Source organism: Melitaea cinxia, chromosome 26, assembly GCF_905220565.1.
Source record: "Melitaea cinxia chromosome 26, ilMelCinx1.1, whole genome shotgun sequence".
NCBI lineage: Eukaryota > Metazoa > Arthropoda > Insecta > Lepidoptera > Nymphalidae > Melitaea > Melitaea cinxia.
In genome coordinates this window covers 6162104-6175827 of record NC_059419.1, presented here as the reverse complement: position 1 = coordinate 6175827, position 13724 = coordinate 6162104, and positions in this window count along the sequence as shown.

The following is a 13724-nucleotide window of genomic DNA, read 5'->3' as shown; positions in this document are numbered from 1 at the left end:
GATACAGTATTTTAAATGGGAGCTTATGTTTCAATATACACAATCTACTAAGTAGAGATCTTAATTTAGAGCAGACGAGGTCTATGTGAGGCTTCCAGCTAAATCTGTTATCAATAACGATGCTGAGATAAGTATGTTGTTGTTGATTTACTTTTTTTAATAGTGGACATGGCTACTTAAGTAGAACAAAATGAGCACTGCCGATTAGAGTGTTCTTACTAGGCTACCACGGCTTGTTATCTAATGTACTAATAAATAAAAATAGGTAAAAAAACTTTTTAAGTTAAACGGTTTTATGTTAAACATACATTGCAATGTTTAAGATAAATGTACTAAAAACCAAAAAATAATAAAATAGATACAGTCGTGGCAATTATAAACATATGCATAGACTAGACTAAAATAAAACCGTGGGGCACGTCAATTGTCTACAATCGTTGATTAAAATGTTTGTTTTGTAATGTTACACTATAATTAGGCAGTTGTTCAACCGACAACGATGGACGTGTGATAAGTAGGGCTAGAATGTGGAAACAAGCTAGCAAGCTCGATTATAAGCGAGTTTTAGGGTTTCATAGTGGTGAGCGAGTAGTACTTTTATCATATGTTTTGTCGATTAAAGACAAACTACGAGCAGTGAAACGATTCCTCGCCAGCCAGCAGTGTGAATGTCCAACGATAAACTAGTTGAAACATCTCTTTTATTTACATGGAGTGTATAACTATTGGAATTTCCATGAGCAAGAAAATAGTAAGTAATTTCCTCACCGTCTGCGGGCCAACTGCCTATTTTAACGACGAATTAAACGATTCTTCTATCGCACATTAAGTCGATAATTTGTAGACAATTGACGTGCCCCACGGTTTTATTTTAGTCTAGTCTATGCATATGTTTATAATTCCCACGACTGTATCTATTTTATTATTTTTTGGTTTTTAGTACATTTATCTTAAACATTGCAATGTATGTTTAACATAAAACCGTTTAACTTAAAAAGTTTTTTTACCTATTTTTATTTTCTAGTTTTTAGTTTTTATTTCGCATTCTGTTTAATTCATTTAGTGCTTCATTATTGCAAGGCCCATCTTAAATATTGAGGTTGTATAGTGCACTGTATTCTTCTTGTCAAGCCCTTTTATTTGATACCCATATTGGTGGGATTGATAAAAAATTGTTATCAGACATTTGGTAGCGGCGGCCAGCTTAGATTTCAATTTTGCATAGTAAATTGTATTCTACTTGTTGAGCACTTTCATTTGATACCCATATTGATGGGATCGATAAAACCTACGTTATCCGCCATTTTGTAGCGGCCGCCATCTTGTATTTCAATTTTTTATAGTATATTGTATTCTGCTTGTTGAGTCCTTTCATTTGATACCCATATTGATGGGATTAATAAAACATAAATTATCCGCCATTTTGTAGCGGCGGCCATCTTAAATTTATAATGATAATAAATAAACATAATTGTATTGTCACCAAAATCCAAAGTGTATACAAAATTTCAGATTAATCGGTTGACAGGAAGAGGGTGAAATTTGAATTACTAAATTTGACCCAAGAATAAAAAATAAAACAAACGGGGTGAGCTAAATAAAACCGTTTAAAATATAACATACAATAAAACACAAACAGAAAATGTGGAGTTTGTATATTCTCGATACGTTCCCGGTATCGCATCGTCATAATAATATTTACTTACATTCTTCTGAAAGCTTTTATCCACTCTTCTCTTTTTTAATTTCCCGATTCCGTCTCGAAAACGACTAAAAAGTGTCAATTCACGATTCTGAGATTAAAAAATTTTACACCCCACAACACAACGGTACCTAGTACTACCCATTTTTTCTTTTTTTGAGCACATGTATGTTACATCAGAACTTTTGAGCGGGTGACCGATTTCGACAATTTTTTTTATTCGAAAGGTGGTGTATGTCATTTGGTCCCATTTAAATTTATTTGAGATCTAACAATTACTTTTCGAGTTATATCTAATAATGCGTTTTTACATGACGCTTTTTTCGTCGACCTACGTTATATTATACCGCATAACTTTCTACTGAATGTACCGATTTTGATAATTCTTTTTTTGATAAAAAGGAGATATTCCTAATTTGGTCCATGATAAGGAAACCAGGATCTGATGATAGAATCCCAGAGGAATCGAGGGAAACTCGAAAATTCGCAATAACTTTTTACTAGGTGTACCCGATTTTAATAAATTTTAATTTTATCGAAAGCTGATATTTATCATGTGGTCGAATTTTATCGAGATCTGATAACTACTTTTTGAGTAATCTTTGATACGCGTAGTTACTTGACTATTTTTTGTTGATCTACGCTGTATTACTCGTTGATGTAATTGAAGTCGGGTTTTTTTTTCGTTTGCAGGTAAACACAAATAGTAAAAATAGAAAGCGATTGTACACGTCTAATATGCAAGGGTAAATAATTCCAAAGTCGAGAAGCTTGAACAGTGAAAGATTTAGTATAAAAGGAAGAGGAGTGAGAGGGAATTTCAAGAAGGAAGGTATTCTCAGAACGAAGACTGCGTTCATGGATATCACTAAGAAATTTAAATGGTTGCTTTAGATAAGCAGGTGCAACAGGGTTAAATAGAATACAGTAAAGTAAGTTAAGAATATGCGTATTGTGTTATTCATTGTGTATTCTAGTATTTCTATGGTACACAAAAATATGACACGTTAAATCAATAAAACAATATTTCCAGTATAAAATAAATTAATCCAGAATTAAATACAGTATAAGATAATGATAACTTTAAGCAACTGATTCGCTAGCTATTGAATATTTGTAAGAATGTGGCAACATTAATATTTTAATTATAATAGTTTTGGTGGTTGGTAATTTAATTTTATGTATGGCAACTCTCTCTGTGTGCGTCGGTCAAAGCAATTATCCATTTTTTCGTATAGCGCCAAAAGTAAAAATAAAAAACAACGCAATTAATCCAACATTATAACCTTTTATTTCGCTCCATCCGCTGCTAATATACCTGAAAACTAGCACAGATTAATTATATTAGCAATGCATTGCACTTGCAATTTAGATGAATCGCAGAAGAATTATTCCAGTGGGATTGTGTAGTTTATATTGTATACGTGTTTTGATCGTTTCTAAAACGAATATCATCCGTAACAATGTATTAATAAATGTTTAAAAAATTATACAAAAGCATATACACATAATAATACGCTAAGGTGTAAGATATTTGCGTCCCTTTTTAGAAAAAAACATCACGAGTATTCCACATAAATTATACTTATATCATTTTATAGATAATTTGCTTGCTACCGGCATCAACAACTAAAAACTTTATTATTGCTTTTGTTCTTGTAAATTAATTAATTATTCAAATTACTAGCTGTGCCCGCGACTTCGTCCGCGTGGAACTTAACAAAAAAAAAAAAAAAAAAATATTCACTTCGCAGAGTTCAAAATAAATAAATTTCTTAGATAAAATCTGTCAAAAATGTGTAAGTCTGTATGTTAGTTCCGGCTATTCTTTGAAACGGCTAGACTGATTTTGACGGGACTTTCACTTGCAGATAGATTTTTTTTTTTTTGATATCGCAGGGTAACCCATTTACGGGTGATATCCAGGATGCCCGGGTAGGCATTCCTAGACCGTATGTCGGCTTAGTACTTGGGGGTGCACTACCGACCAAAACCCCTGCGGGAGCCTTCAGCCGCTTTAATTGGAGGGTCCCGGATCTGCAGGCAACAGGATCCCTCCAGCGACAGGCTGGCCTCGGCGAAAAGACCAGACTTCTCCTCCATGGGACTGTCCGGCTCACCTCTGAACAATCCCGATGACGCCATGTCTAGCAGGACCGGGTTCCCATCCCGGCCCGACATGGGCACAGGGGCGTTACTGGAAACGCATTAAGTAGCGCCTCCTACGCACCCCCGTTCGTCGCCTGCGGACGGAGGCCTCGTCGGCGGCCCCCTCTCTCATCCGCTCGTCGTTCTCCTTCTGGGACATTACTGTCTCGCAGAAGGAGACCATCGCCTTCCAGGACTCGTCGTCGCCGAGCGTCGTCAGATCGCGACGTAGCGCCGCCCATCTCGGGCACACCTCGGGGGTGTGCTGGGCAGAGTCCACCGCCGCGCCACAATCGTGACATTCAGTCGTCGGCTCCCTTTGGGCCGTCCGACACAAGTATTCACCAAAGCAGCCGTGCCCGGTGAGAACCTGCGTCAGACGGAAGGTGAGGGGTTTGCGCTTACGGCGCATCCACCGCTCAAGGACCGGGCGCAAGGCAGCCGTTATGCGTGTGCCATGCGGCTGCTCCGCCAGGTCCTCCCCCCACCTCCGCATTAGTGCTTCTTGCCCCATCCGGCGCACCCGTAGGATCCCGTCCAACGTGGGGTTCTCACCGAGAGCCCTCCTACCCGAGACGTATGAGTAGGTCTCGGCAAGGACCTCCGCCACGAGTTCCCACGGGGGATCGCCGGCTAGAGCAGTAGCTGCAGCCCACGATACCGTACGGTACTCCCGGATCACTCTCACCGCGATGATCCTCTGCGCAGACCGCAGCGCGGCCTTATTCCTCGCAGTGAGGCGATCCGCCCAAACCGGGGCACCGTACGTCGCCATACTCCGGCAGACTCCGGAATATAGCTGCCTGCAGGCGGCGCTGGGTCCTCCGAGGTTCGGGAGGAGTCTGCTCAGTGCACTCGCCACCTTCACGACCTTCGGTCCCACCACAGCGAAGTGTGGGCCGAAGGTCCACCCTCCGTCAAGGATGAGCCCCAGATATTTGATTTGGAAGCTCATCCTGACCCTCCCCTCTCCGATCTGCAGGGTAGCCCCCGGTGGAGGTCCCTTACGTCCGGTCCCGCGGAAGAGGAGGGCTTCGGTCTTGTCAATTCTGACCCGAAGCCCCAAACTCTTTATGCGGCTGATCACGAGGTCGAGTCCGACCTCGGCCAGTCGCGCCGCCTCCTTGTAGTCTCGTCCCCGAGAGTAAACGAGGGTGTCATCCGCGTAGCAGATGACACCCATCCCGGGGAGGAGACGGCCTCGCAGGACCCAGTCGTAACCAATGTCCCACAAGATCGGGCCCAGCACCGATCCTTGCGGGACACCACAGCCGACTCGCCGCCACTCCACGGACCCCGACCGATTCTCGAGGCCTACTTTCCGATCGGAGAGGTACGCCTCCAACAGCCTCCCTAGATACGGGGGCACTCTGAAGAATTTCAGTGCCTCCCGTATCACTGCGTGCGGGAGGCTGTTGAAGGCGTTCGCGATGTCCAACGATACCGCGACCACCACCTCCCTCCCATGTTCCGCCTCACCCGTCACCGCCCGCAGGCGTTTGAGGGCATCGATTGTCGACCGGCGTGCTCGAAACCCGAATTGAGATTCTGATATTCCGGGTCCCGAGCCTTCCTCCAGGTGCTGAACGAGCCGGGAACCCACTATTCTCTCCAAGAGTTTCCCAGCTTCGTTCAGCAACACCACCGGTCGCACCGATGAAGCCGAGTCCGGGGTCCGCCCTGCCTTAGGAAGTAGGCAGAGCCGACCCTCCTTCCAGGCCCCCGGGAACTGACCAGACCGCAGGCAGCGGTCAAAAAGTTCCCGGAGGCTGTTGCCGAGGTGCCCGAGAGCGATCTGTTAGGATGGCTCTCCGTTAGTCCTTTTTAAAAAAAACACTTTAATTACTGCTGCTAATTTATTTAATTAATTATTGACAACAACTGTTCTTAAGCTAAGTCGGACTCGAACTGAATTGAATACAATGGTCTTTTTAATATAAAATAATGAAATTGGAAGCGACGGGGTTTATCGCTGACTAAACAGTTTTGTGTAAAATTTCCAGGCTTAACAAACTGCATATGTTGCATTTTATTCATATTATATTTGTTTATAACATCTCCCCCCTTTAGACTGAGCTTTATTTTTTCTTAAATAAAGTGAAGGATTAAAAATAATAAAAAGTTTAAAATTGTTGAATAAAATCTTAAAAATTTGAAAAAATAAAACTCATTTAACAATAAAATTAATAATATTGACTTAATTAATAATATTTAATTATATCAAATACATTTTTAAAATTATGACATTAGTTTCATAAAATTCATAACATTAATTATGTTAAAAGTTTAGACCACAAATAAAAAATATAAAATAAGAGAAAAACAAAATGATTAAATAATAGAATTACATTAAAACATTTTTTTTTATAACGAAAAGGATATATTAATTAGAAATTGCTGAGATTTCTATTTGATTTATTTATATTTCTGAAAACAGTATTATGTTTAGTAATCTCTATATTTGGGAGACTCTTTGTAGATTTCTTATCATATTCCGAGTCGTCTGAAATTTCAGTAAGTTCTATAGATGTGTTAACATTATTATTTCTTTTATTTTTTCTTACATTATAGCACTGATTATAAATTTGAATACAACATGAGATATTTGAAGCACTATAACATTTTTTATAAATTTTATAAATTATATAAACACAAATTATTGATATTACTGCATAGGTCAGTCCTGAATAATAATTACCATTGTCACGGTTCCCCTGGTCTATTAAGGATATAAATAAAACCAGGGTACCGAGAACTAAAAAAAAATTATTATATTAATTAACCCGGTGAGGTAGAATAAAAAAAATGTATGTATATGGGCGGGGTCGAGCGCTCAATTCACACAAGCTCCAATTGCAGTTCGGCTCAGGTACTCTCCTGGTTCGCCGTGCAGGTGATATTCTCGGGAGTCGCGTGGCAGGATTCCGCTTTCGACCGGGGGCGGCAGGAACGGGTAGTTCAAGACCCGGCGGAGTGCACTCTCGTCGTTGGGGTTAGGTGGAAACTTCCAAAATTGATGACTCAAACGTTGAAATCGGTGACCCAAACGTCGAAATCGGTGACCCAAACGTCGAAATCGGTGACCCAAACGTCGAAATTGGTGAGCCAAACGTCGAACCCTGGAACGCGCCATCAAAATATAAAAATAAGCGTTCCAGTACTATTTGCAAACATCCACGGTACTGCGTTATAAAAGAAAGCACCTAATTTGTAGCAGTAGTGCCGTGCAATCATAAAGCCAGAAGCGGAGATAATTATTTTTTAAAAGTAGGTTAACTTATATTACAATATACAATTATAATAAAAAAATATTAAAAATGAGGGTAGATTTGAAAGATGAAATCTAAGAACATAATTGAGATGAGATTTATGCTACTGAATACAAATATTATATTTTACAATAGGCATGATTACTTGCATTAACTACATAAATTGCCTGCTATATAAAAATACCACTTACCCAGTTTGGGGGCGATAAACACTGACACTATAATATTTGTTGAATCGAGACAACGCTAAGCAAGGATCACACAATTTTATAAAGTACGGTTACGATGCTTAAATATATATTAGCCACCGTATAGAGACCGTAATAAAAGGTGTCATCATCATCATTACAGCCTATACAGTCCACTGCTGGACATAGGCCTCCACAAGCTTACGCCAAAAATAACGTTAACTCATGTGTTTTGCCTATAGTCACCACGCTGGGCAGGCGGGTTGGTGACCGCAGGGCTGGCTTTGTCGCACCGAAGACGCTGCTGCCCGTCTTCGGCCTGTGTATTTCAAAGCCAGCAGTTGGATGGTTATCCCGCCATCGGTCGGCTTCTTAAGTTCCAAGATGGTTGTGGAACCTTATTATCCCTTAGTCGCCTCTTACGACACCCACGGGAAGAGAGGGGGTGGCTAAATTCTTTAGTGCCGTAGCCACACAGCAATAAAAGGTGTGATGTGCGTTAACTATTTCTTGAGACAAAATTCCAAAAATGAATGACGCGGCGGCGACCAGTACTGCCGTTTTTATAAGCCGAGACAAAAGATTCATTTGAATTTTTGAAAAAGATAAAATGTTGCCCGCGCGAATATATAAATGCCGGTTGATGAATTTATTATTTTTTTGTATAAAAAAAAAAATTAATTTATGATAAAATAGTGTATCATAAAATGTTTTTTTTTTAAAGAAAAATCATTTCACGTATTTAAATATTAAATTTAAGTATATTTTAATTTAGCAGCACAAATCATGTACGTATAACGTTACACCATATTTCACAATGTGGGACTGATTTTCGCTGTTTCGAATTTCATTTTCTAAGCCATCTAATTTGTGTGAAGCTAACTTTAAAGATTCTAGATCTATATTAGATAAACTAATTGGGTTTATAGAGTGAGAGCTTTCGTTAAGAAAATTATATTTGCAACAATCATCTATAGTTAAATCAAAATTTAAAGTTATTTGACTTGGTACAATAGTCTTGTACGTATTTGAAGGATAAAATTGCAATGTCTGAAAATATGCTACACAATTATTTTTTAAAGATAAAATTCCTGTTCCTAGTAAAATATAATCCGTAATATTATTATTACATTTCATTGTTAGTTTATTAGGTTTAGATTGTACATAAATGTATCTATTACCATTCAATTTTTGCCAAACATTTATATCGCCATAAATAACCTTAGAATCACAAATTTCAGGAAGTGACAATGTTACTTCTGTTAATAACTTAGTTTCACATGAAGGATTATTAATTGTTGACAAAATCGAAGACAAAGGACATATAATATAGTCGTTATTAACCTGTTTACATTCACTTATACTATCTAACAAAACGTAATTTAATCGATCATCCGTTACAGCCACATATAACTTGGAAGGATGAATTAAAACATAAGTTGAATAATCCTTAATATCGCGTGGAGTAGGTAACGGTAAATTCTTATACAGGTTAAACTTTATAGGGTTTATTAACGGTACTTGTGTGATAAATATTAGTTTGTTATTATAATAATATACAATTAGTTTAGATAAGTTGATTATAGTATGTATGTTTTGCAACGTCAGTGAAACCGGGAACTCGGAAGTTCTTTTTAGCTGAAAGTTCTTTGATAACTCATTATATAATTTCGTAGGAGTTATAACGTATGGGTGTAAAATATTTGCTTTGGCGAATAAAATTGAATTTAAAATTGTATCTAAAATATTAGAAATAGACAATAATGATCCTTCAATAACATTACACAAAGAGTTAAACTTTTCTAAATTAATTAAATTATTATTAGTCTTAGAATTAGCTAGAAATATATAATTAAGTTTTTCAATTTGATTATTAAATTTAATTTCGTTATTATTCAATTTTTGTATAGACATATTAAAATTATTAATCGTAGAGCGAACAACGTGAATATTATCTTTCATTAAAGTATAAATATGATGTTCATTTTGTTGACATGTATTAATTGCTTCATCATATTTTCTAGCGTCGTCAGCATCTAGTGTGCCAAAGAAAAATTTTAAAATTTCGCCTCCGAATTCAAGGGCGCGTTTTTGACGTTTATTCGAAACAAGATGCGATAGAGATTCAATCTTAAGATTATTAGAATTAACAAGTATTTCTAAAGGGGTAATAATATCTTTACAATCTACGTTAAAAATAACTAGGTTTCGAGCTTTATCGCAAAAGTTAGATATGCTTTGGATAGACTTTTCTATCTTATCCATATAAGGTTGAATAGGTACTATGTCTACATGCGTGATAACATTCCAATAGTCATTTTGAAAATAAACGATAGCTGTCGGATCAAAATAGATTCCTGGACTATGTTGTATTACTTCTATAGTTTCGGAAATGCTCGGACACGCGAGGCATCTGGAACAGATATGCTGGTTTTATTTCATTAACGTGATATTTTACGTGTTTTCTATTAATGCATAGAGTTATATTATGTTTTCCATTCGTTTTAATTATTTTGTAAGGGCCTTTCCACACAGGGGATAAAGCTTTACGGAGCCTATGATGATGCTTTACGTAAACTAAGTCACCAGTCTTATAGGTTTTTTGTCGTGCTGTAGAATCGTAATATTTTTTCGAAGATTCTTTACTTTTTTGCATATTTTCAATAGCTTTTTCGCGAGAGTATTTCATTCTATACTGTAGAGCACGTATGTATTATTGATAAGTGGTATTATTATTCGACTCGTAAACACTACTAGGAATTGACGGCTTATAACCGTATAAAAGCTCAAACGGCGTAAATTCAGTAGTACAATGCGGAGTTGTATTATATGACAGGATCGCTGTGGCAAGGTAACAATGCCAGTCGTCCTGGTTTTCGTTAACAAATGACCTTAAGTATTCCTTAAGGGTAGCATGACTACGCTCTAGCGCGCCATTCGTTTGAGGGTGATAAGGAGTGGAAAATAGATTTTTAATTTTTAATATTTCAGTTAATTGTGTAAATAGTTCAGACGTAAATGTTGTACCTTGATCGGTTAATATAAATTTAGGAAAACCAAATAATGAAAAGAAATGAATGAGACTGCGTGCAACTTCATCAGTTGTGCATGTTATCATAGGGTAAGCACATGAAAATTTAGTTAAATCGTCTTGAAGTGTTAAAATATATTTGAATTTTTGAAGACCAGCTTCAGGTAAAGTACCAACAATGTCAAGGGCTAATCTTTCATATGGTTTTGTACTCGTTGAGGTTATAACCATGGGTGCTTTATTAGAAGCTCGTAAGGGTTTATTAATTTGGCACATCCTGCAATTTTTAACGAATTGTTCAATATCTAAGATTTTATTTTTTTGTGTTACCCACATTAGGAATTCTAAACATTTTTGATATGATATTCAAAAAACATTTTTGACATGATATTCATATATCAATTTTTGATATGATATTAAAAAAAATGTTTAGAATTGTTCAATATCTGAACGCATACTTTTCCAATAATACGAAGCTTTAATTCTACTCATCATGCGTTTAACACCTGGGTGACCAGCTATAGTCGACCCGTGATTCTCCTCGAGAATATTAGGAATTTCAGCAGGAGTCGGATAAAGTATTTGATTTTTATAAATAATAATTTTAATATTAGTGCCATGGAAAATATATGATAACATATTATAAATCTTAATGTAATTTAATTTAGTAAATGGTTCAGAAAAATCGGGTAAAGCTAATTCTTTGTCATAATCATTTTTAGAAATAATTTCGTCTCGTAATTTTACTAATAAATTGTAAATAGTTTTATAACTTGTTTCGTCAAAATTATGTACTTTAGTAAATAAAAAGTAAAGTGTCTTATTATTTTTACAATTCACCGTCTGTACAGTGTCAGGCTCGCGTTCACCTGCACGATATTCTTCGACATTATCAATCATCGATAATAATGGCTCACAGTGAGGCATTGAGTAATCTAAATCTAGAGATGCTGGACAAGCAATAGACTTTTAATAGGCTTAGCTGTATGTAAACTTTGATTAAGTTCTTCAATTTTTGTATCACAATTTGAGATAGTTTTTGTGAATTGCTTTTTAAAGTATTCTTCATAAGTAGTTGAATTTAATTGAGAGCTTCGAGTAGTCACAGCATTTACTGGATAACGAGATAATGCGTCTGCATTGCTATTTACTCTGCCGGGTTTATAAATAATTTCATATTCATATTCCTCTAATTTTAATCGCCATCTTAATAAACGTCCGCCTGGATCTTTTGCGTTAAATAGCCATGTCAAAGGTCGATGATCAGTAACGATTTTAAATTTATAACCATAGAGATATGGTCGGAATGTGTTAACGGCGAAAAGAATAGCGAGAAGCTCCTTCTCAGTCGTTGAGTAGTTACCTTCTTGTTTATTTAAAGTTCGAGAGGCATATGCAATGGGTTTATCCTTGCCAATATCGCCTTGAGAAAGAACTGCGCCAACGGCATAATTTGAAGAATCCGTCGTAACTACAAATGGCTGAGTAAAATCAGGGTACTGTAATAAGGGAGCTGAGATGAGCTTTTGCTTAAGTGTATTGAAAGCATGCTCTTGTTCATGAGACCAATGAAAATTGACATCTTTCTTTAATAGAGATGTGAGAGGCTTTGTTATGTGGGAGAAATTTTCAATAAAACGGCGGTAATAACCAGTTAATCCAAGAAAAGATTTTATATCTTTGGGGGTTTTCGGTGTTGGGAATTGAGAAATAGCCTTCACCTTGTCGGGATTAGGCGAAACACCGTTATCTGTAATAACATGCCCTAGGTAAGCAACTTCTCGTCGCAGAAACTCACATTTGTCGGGTTGTAATTTTAAATTTGCTTCTCTAAATTTGGTGAATATAGACTCAAGCTTCTGTATATGAGATTCAAGGTCATGGGAATATACAATACAATCATCAAGGTAGATATAACAGTGAAGACCTTGTAATCCTGAGAGGACAAGATTCATCATCCTCTGAAAGGTAGAAGGGGCATTTTTTAGACCAAATGGCATTCTTGTAAATTCAAATTGACCTGAAATGCTATTAGTGGTAACACTGAATGCTGTCTTTTCAGTGTCTTTCGAATCTAATAATAGTTGATGAAAACCTGAGGCTAAATCGAGCGTGCTAAAATATTTTGAGTGACCTAATTGGTCTAAGATGTCATTTATGAGAGGAAGAGGGTAAATTTCTGAAACAGTGACATCATTCAAACGCCGATAATCAATGACAATCCGCCACTTTTGTTTACCTGAGGCATCTAGCTTCTTTGGGACTACCCATACAGGTGCATTCCAAGGGGAAGTTGAAGGGCGAATAATATTTTGGTCAAGCATTTTCTTTATTTGTTTTTCAACTTCATCCTTATGTACTTCAGGGAAACGATACGACTTTACGTGAATAGGGGCTGCATCCCCAGTATTAATTGAATGCTTAATCACGTCGGTATAAGTTAAAAATTCACCATCAAGATAAAATATGTCGGTATATTTAGAAAGACAATTCATTAAATCTTTTTTTTCTTGCGGATTTAAATGAGAACATCTTATCTGCTCAAGAACTTTACGAGATCGATTAGTGTCTAAGCAATCTAATTTATGTATGAACTCTTGTTGAATATTATTTAATTTCGATAGAGGGAGTTCAAGTGGAGTTAAATGAACTTGAAAATTGTCAATTTTTACTTCAGATTCGGTAGTGTTGAGAACAGAAACGTTAACTCTGTAGTTAGACTTTAACTTAACTATACAGTTTGCTAAAAACACACCATCACTAATTTTATGATCTAATACTAAAGCTTCTTTCATGGAGATCTCTGATAAATTTGAAACCGGACACTCAATGACTGTTTCTGACCGCGGGGGTATAACATATGATGGTTTACTACAACAAATAGGTAATTCATATCCTTCTAAATTAGCCCTTAATTAGGCGCATTAAGAAAATCACCCAATTAGTCGCATGGGGTCTCGAGTGACCCCAAAAACAAAATTGAAAAAGGAGTGTATGAAATAAATAGAACGAAGATTGTATTATATAAAATATTAATGTTCCTTATTATCTTTAACTTTCATAAACACAAATATAGCTCTGACTTAAAATTTAAGCAAAAAATTACAAACTTCTAATAACTCCTAAAACTACATAATTTTTGGCTTAGTCGCTTCGCTGATTTAAAAAAAAAAAATCAGTCTCATAAGCCGATTATTTTTACCTGCAATCGACGCAGTATACTCTAAAGTGTTGTTGAGAAACACATTTACAACACTTATGACATTTGGTTGGGACTTTTTTGTCGTTCTTCCTAGGACACAATGAGCAACGCCCGCGCTTAGATATTGACTGATACACCGACTTTTTCATATCATGTGCTTCACGGAGCCATTTTTTTATTGACG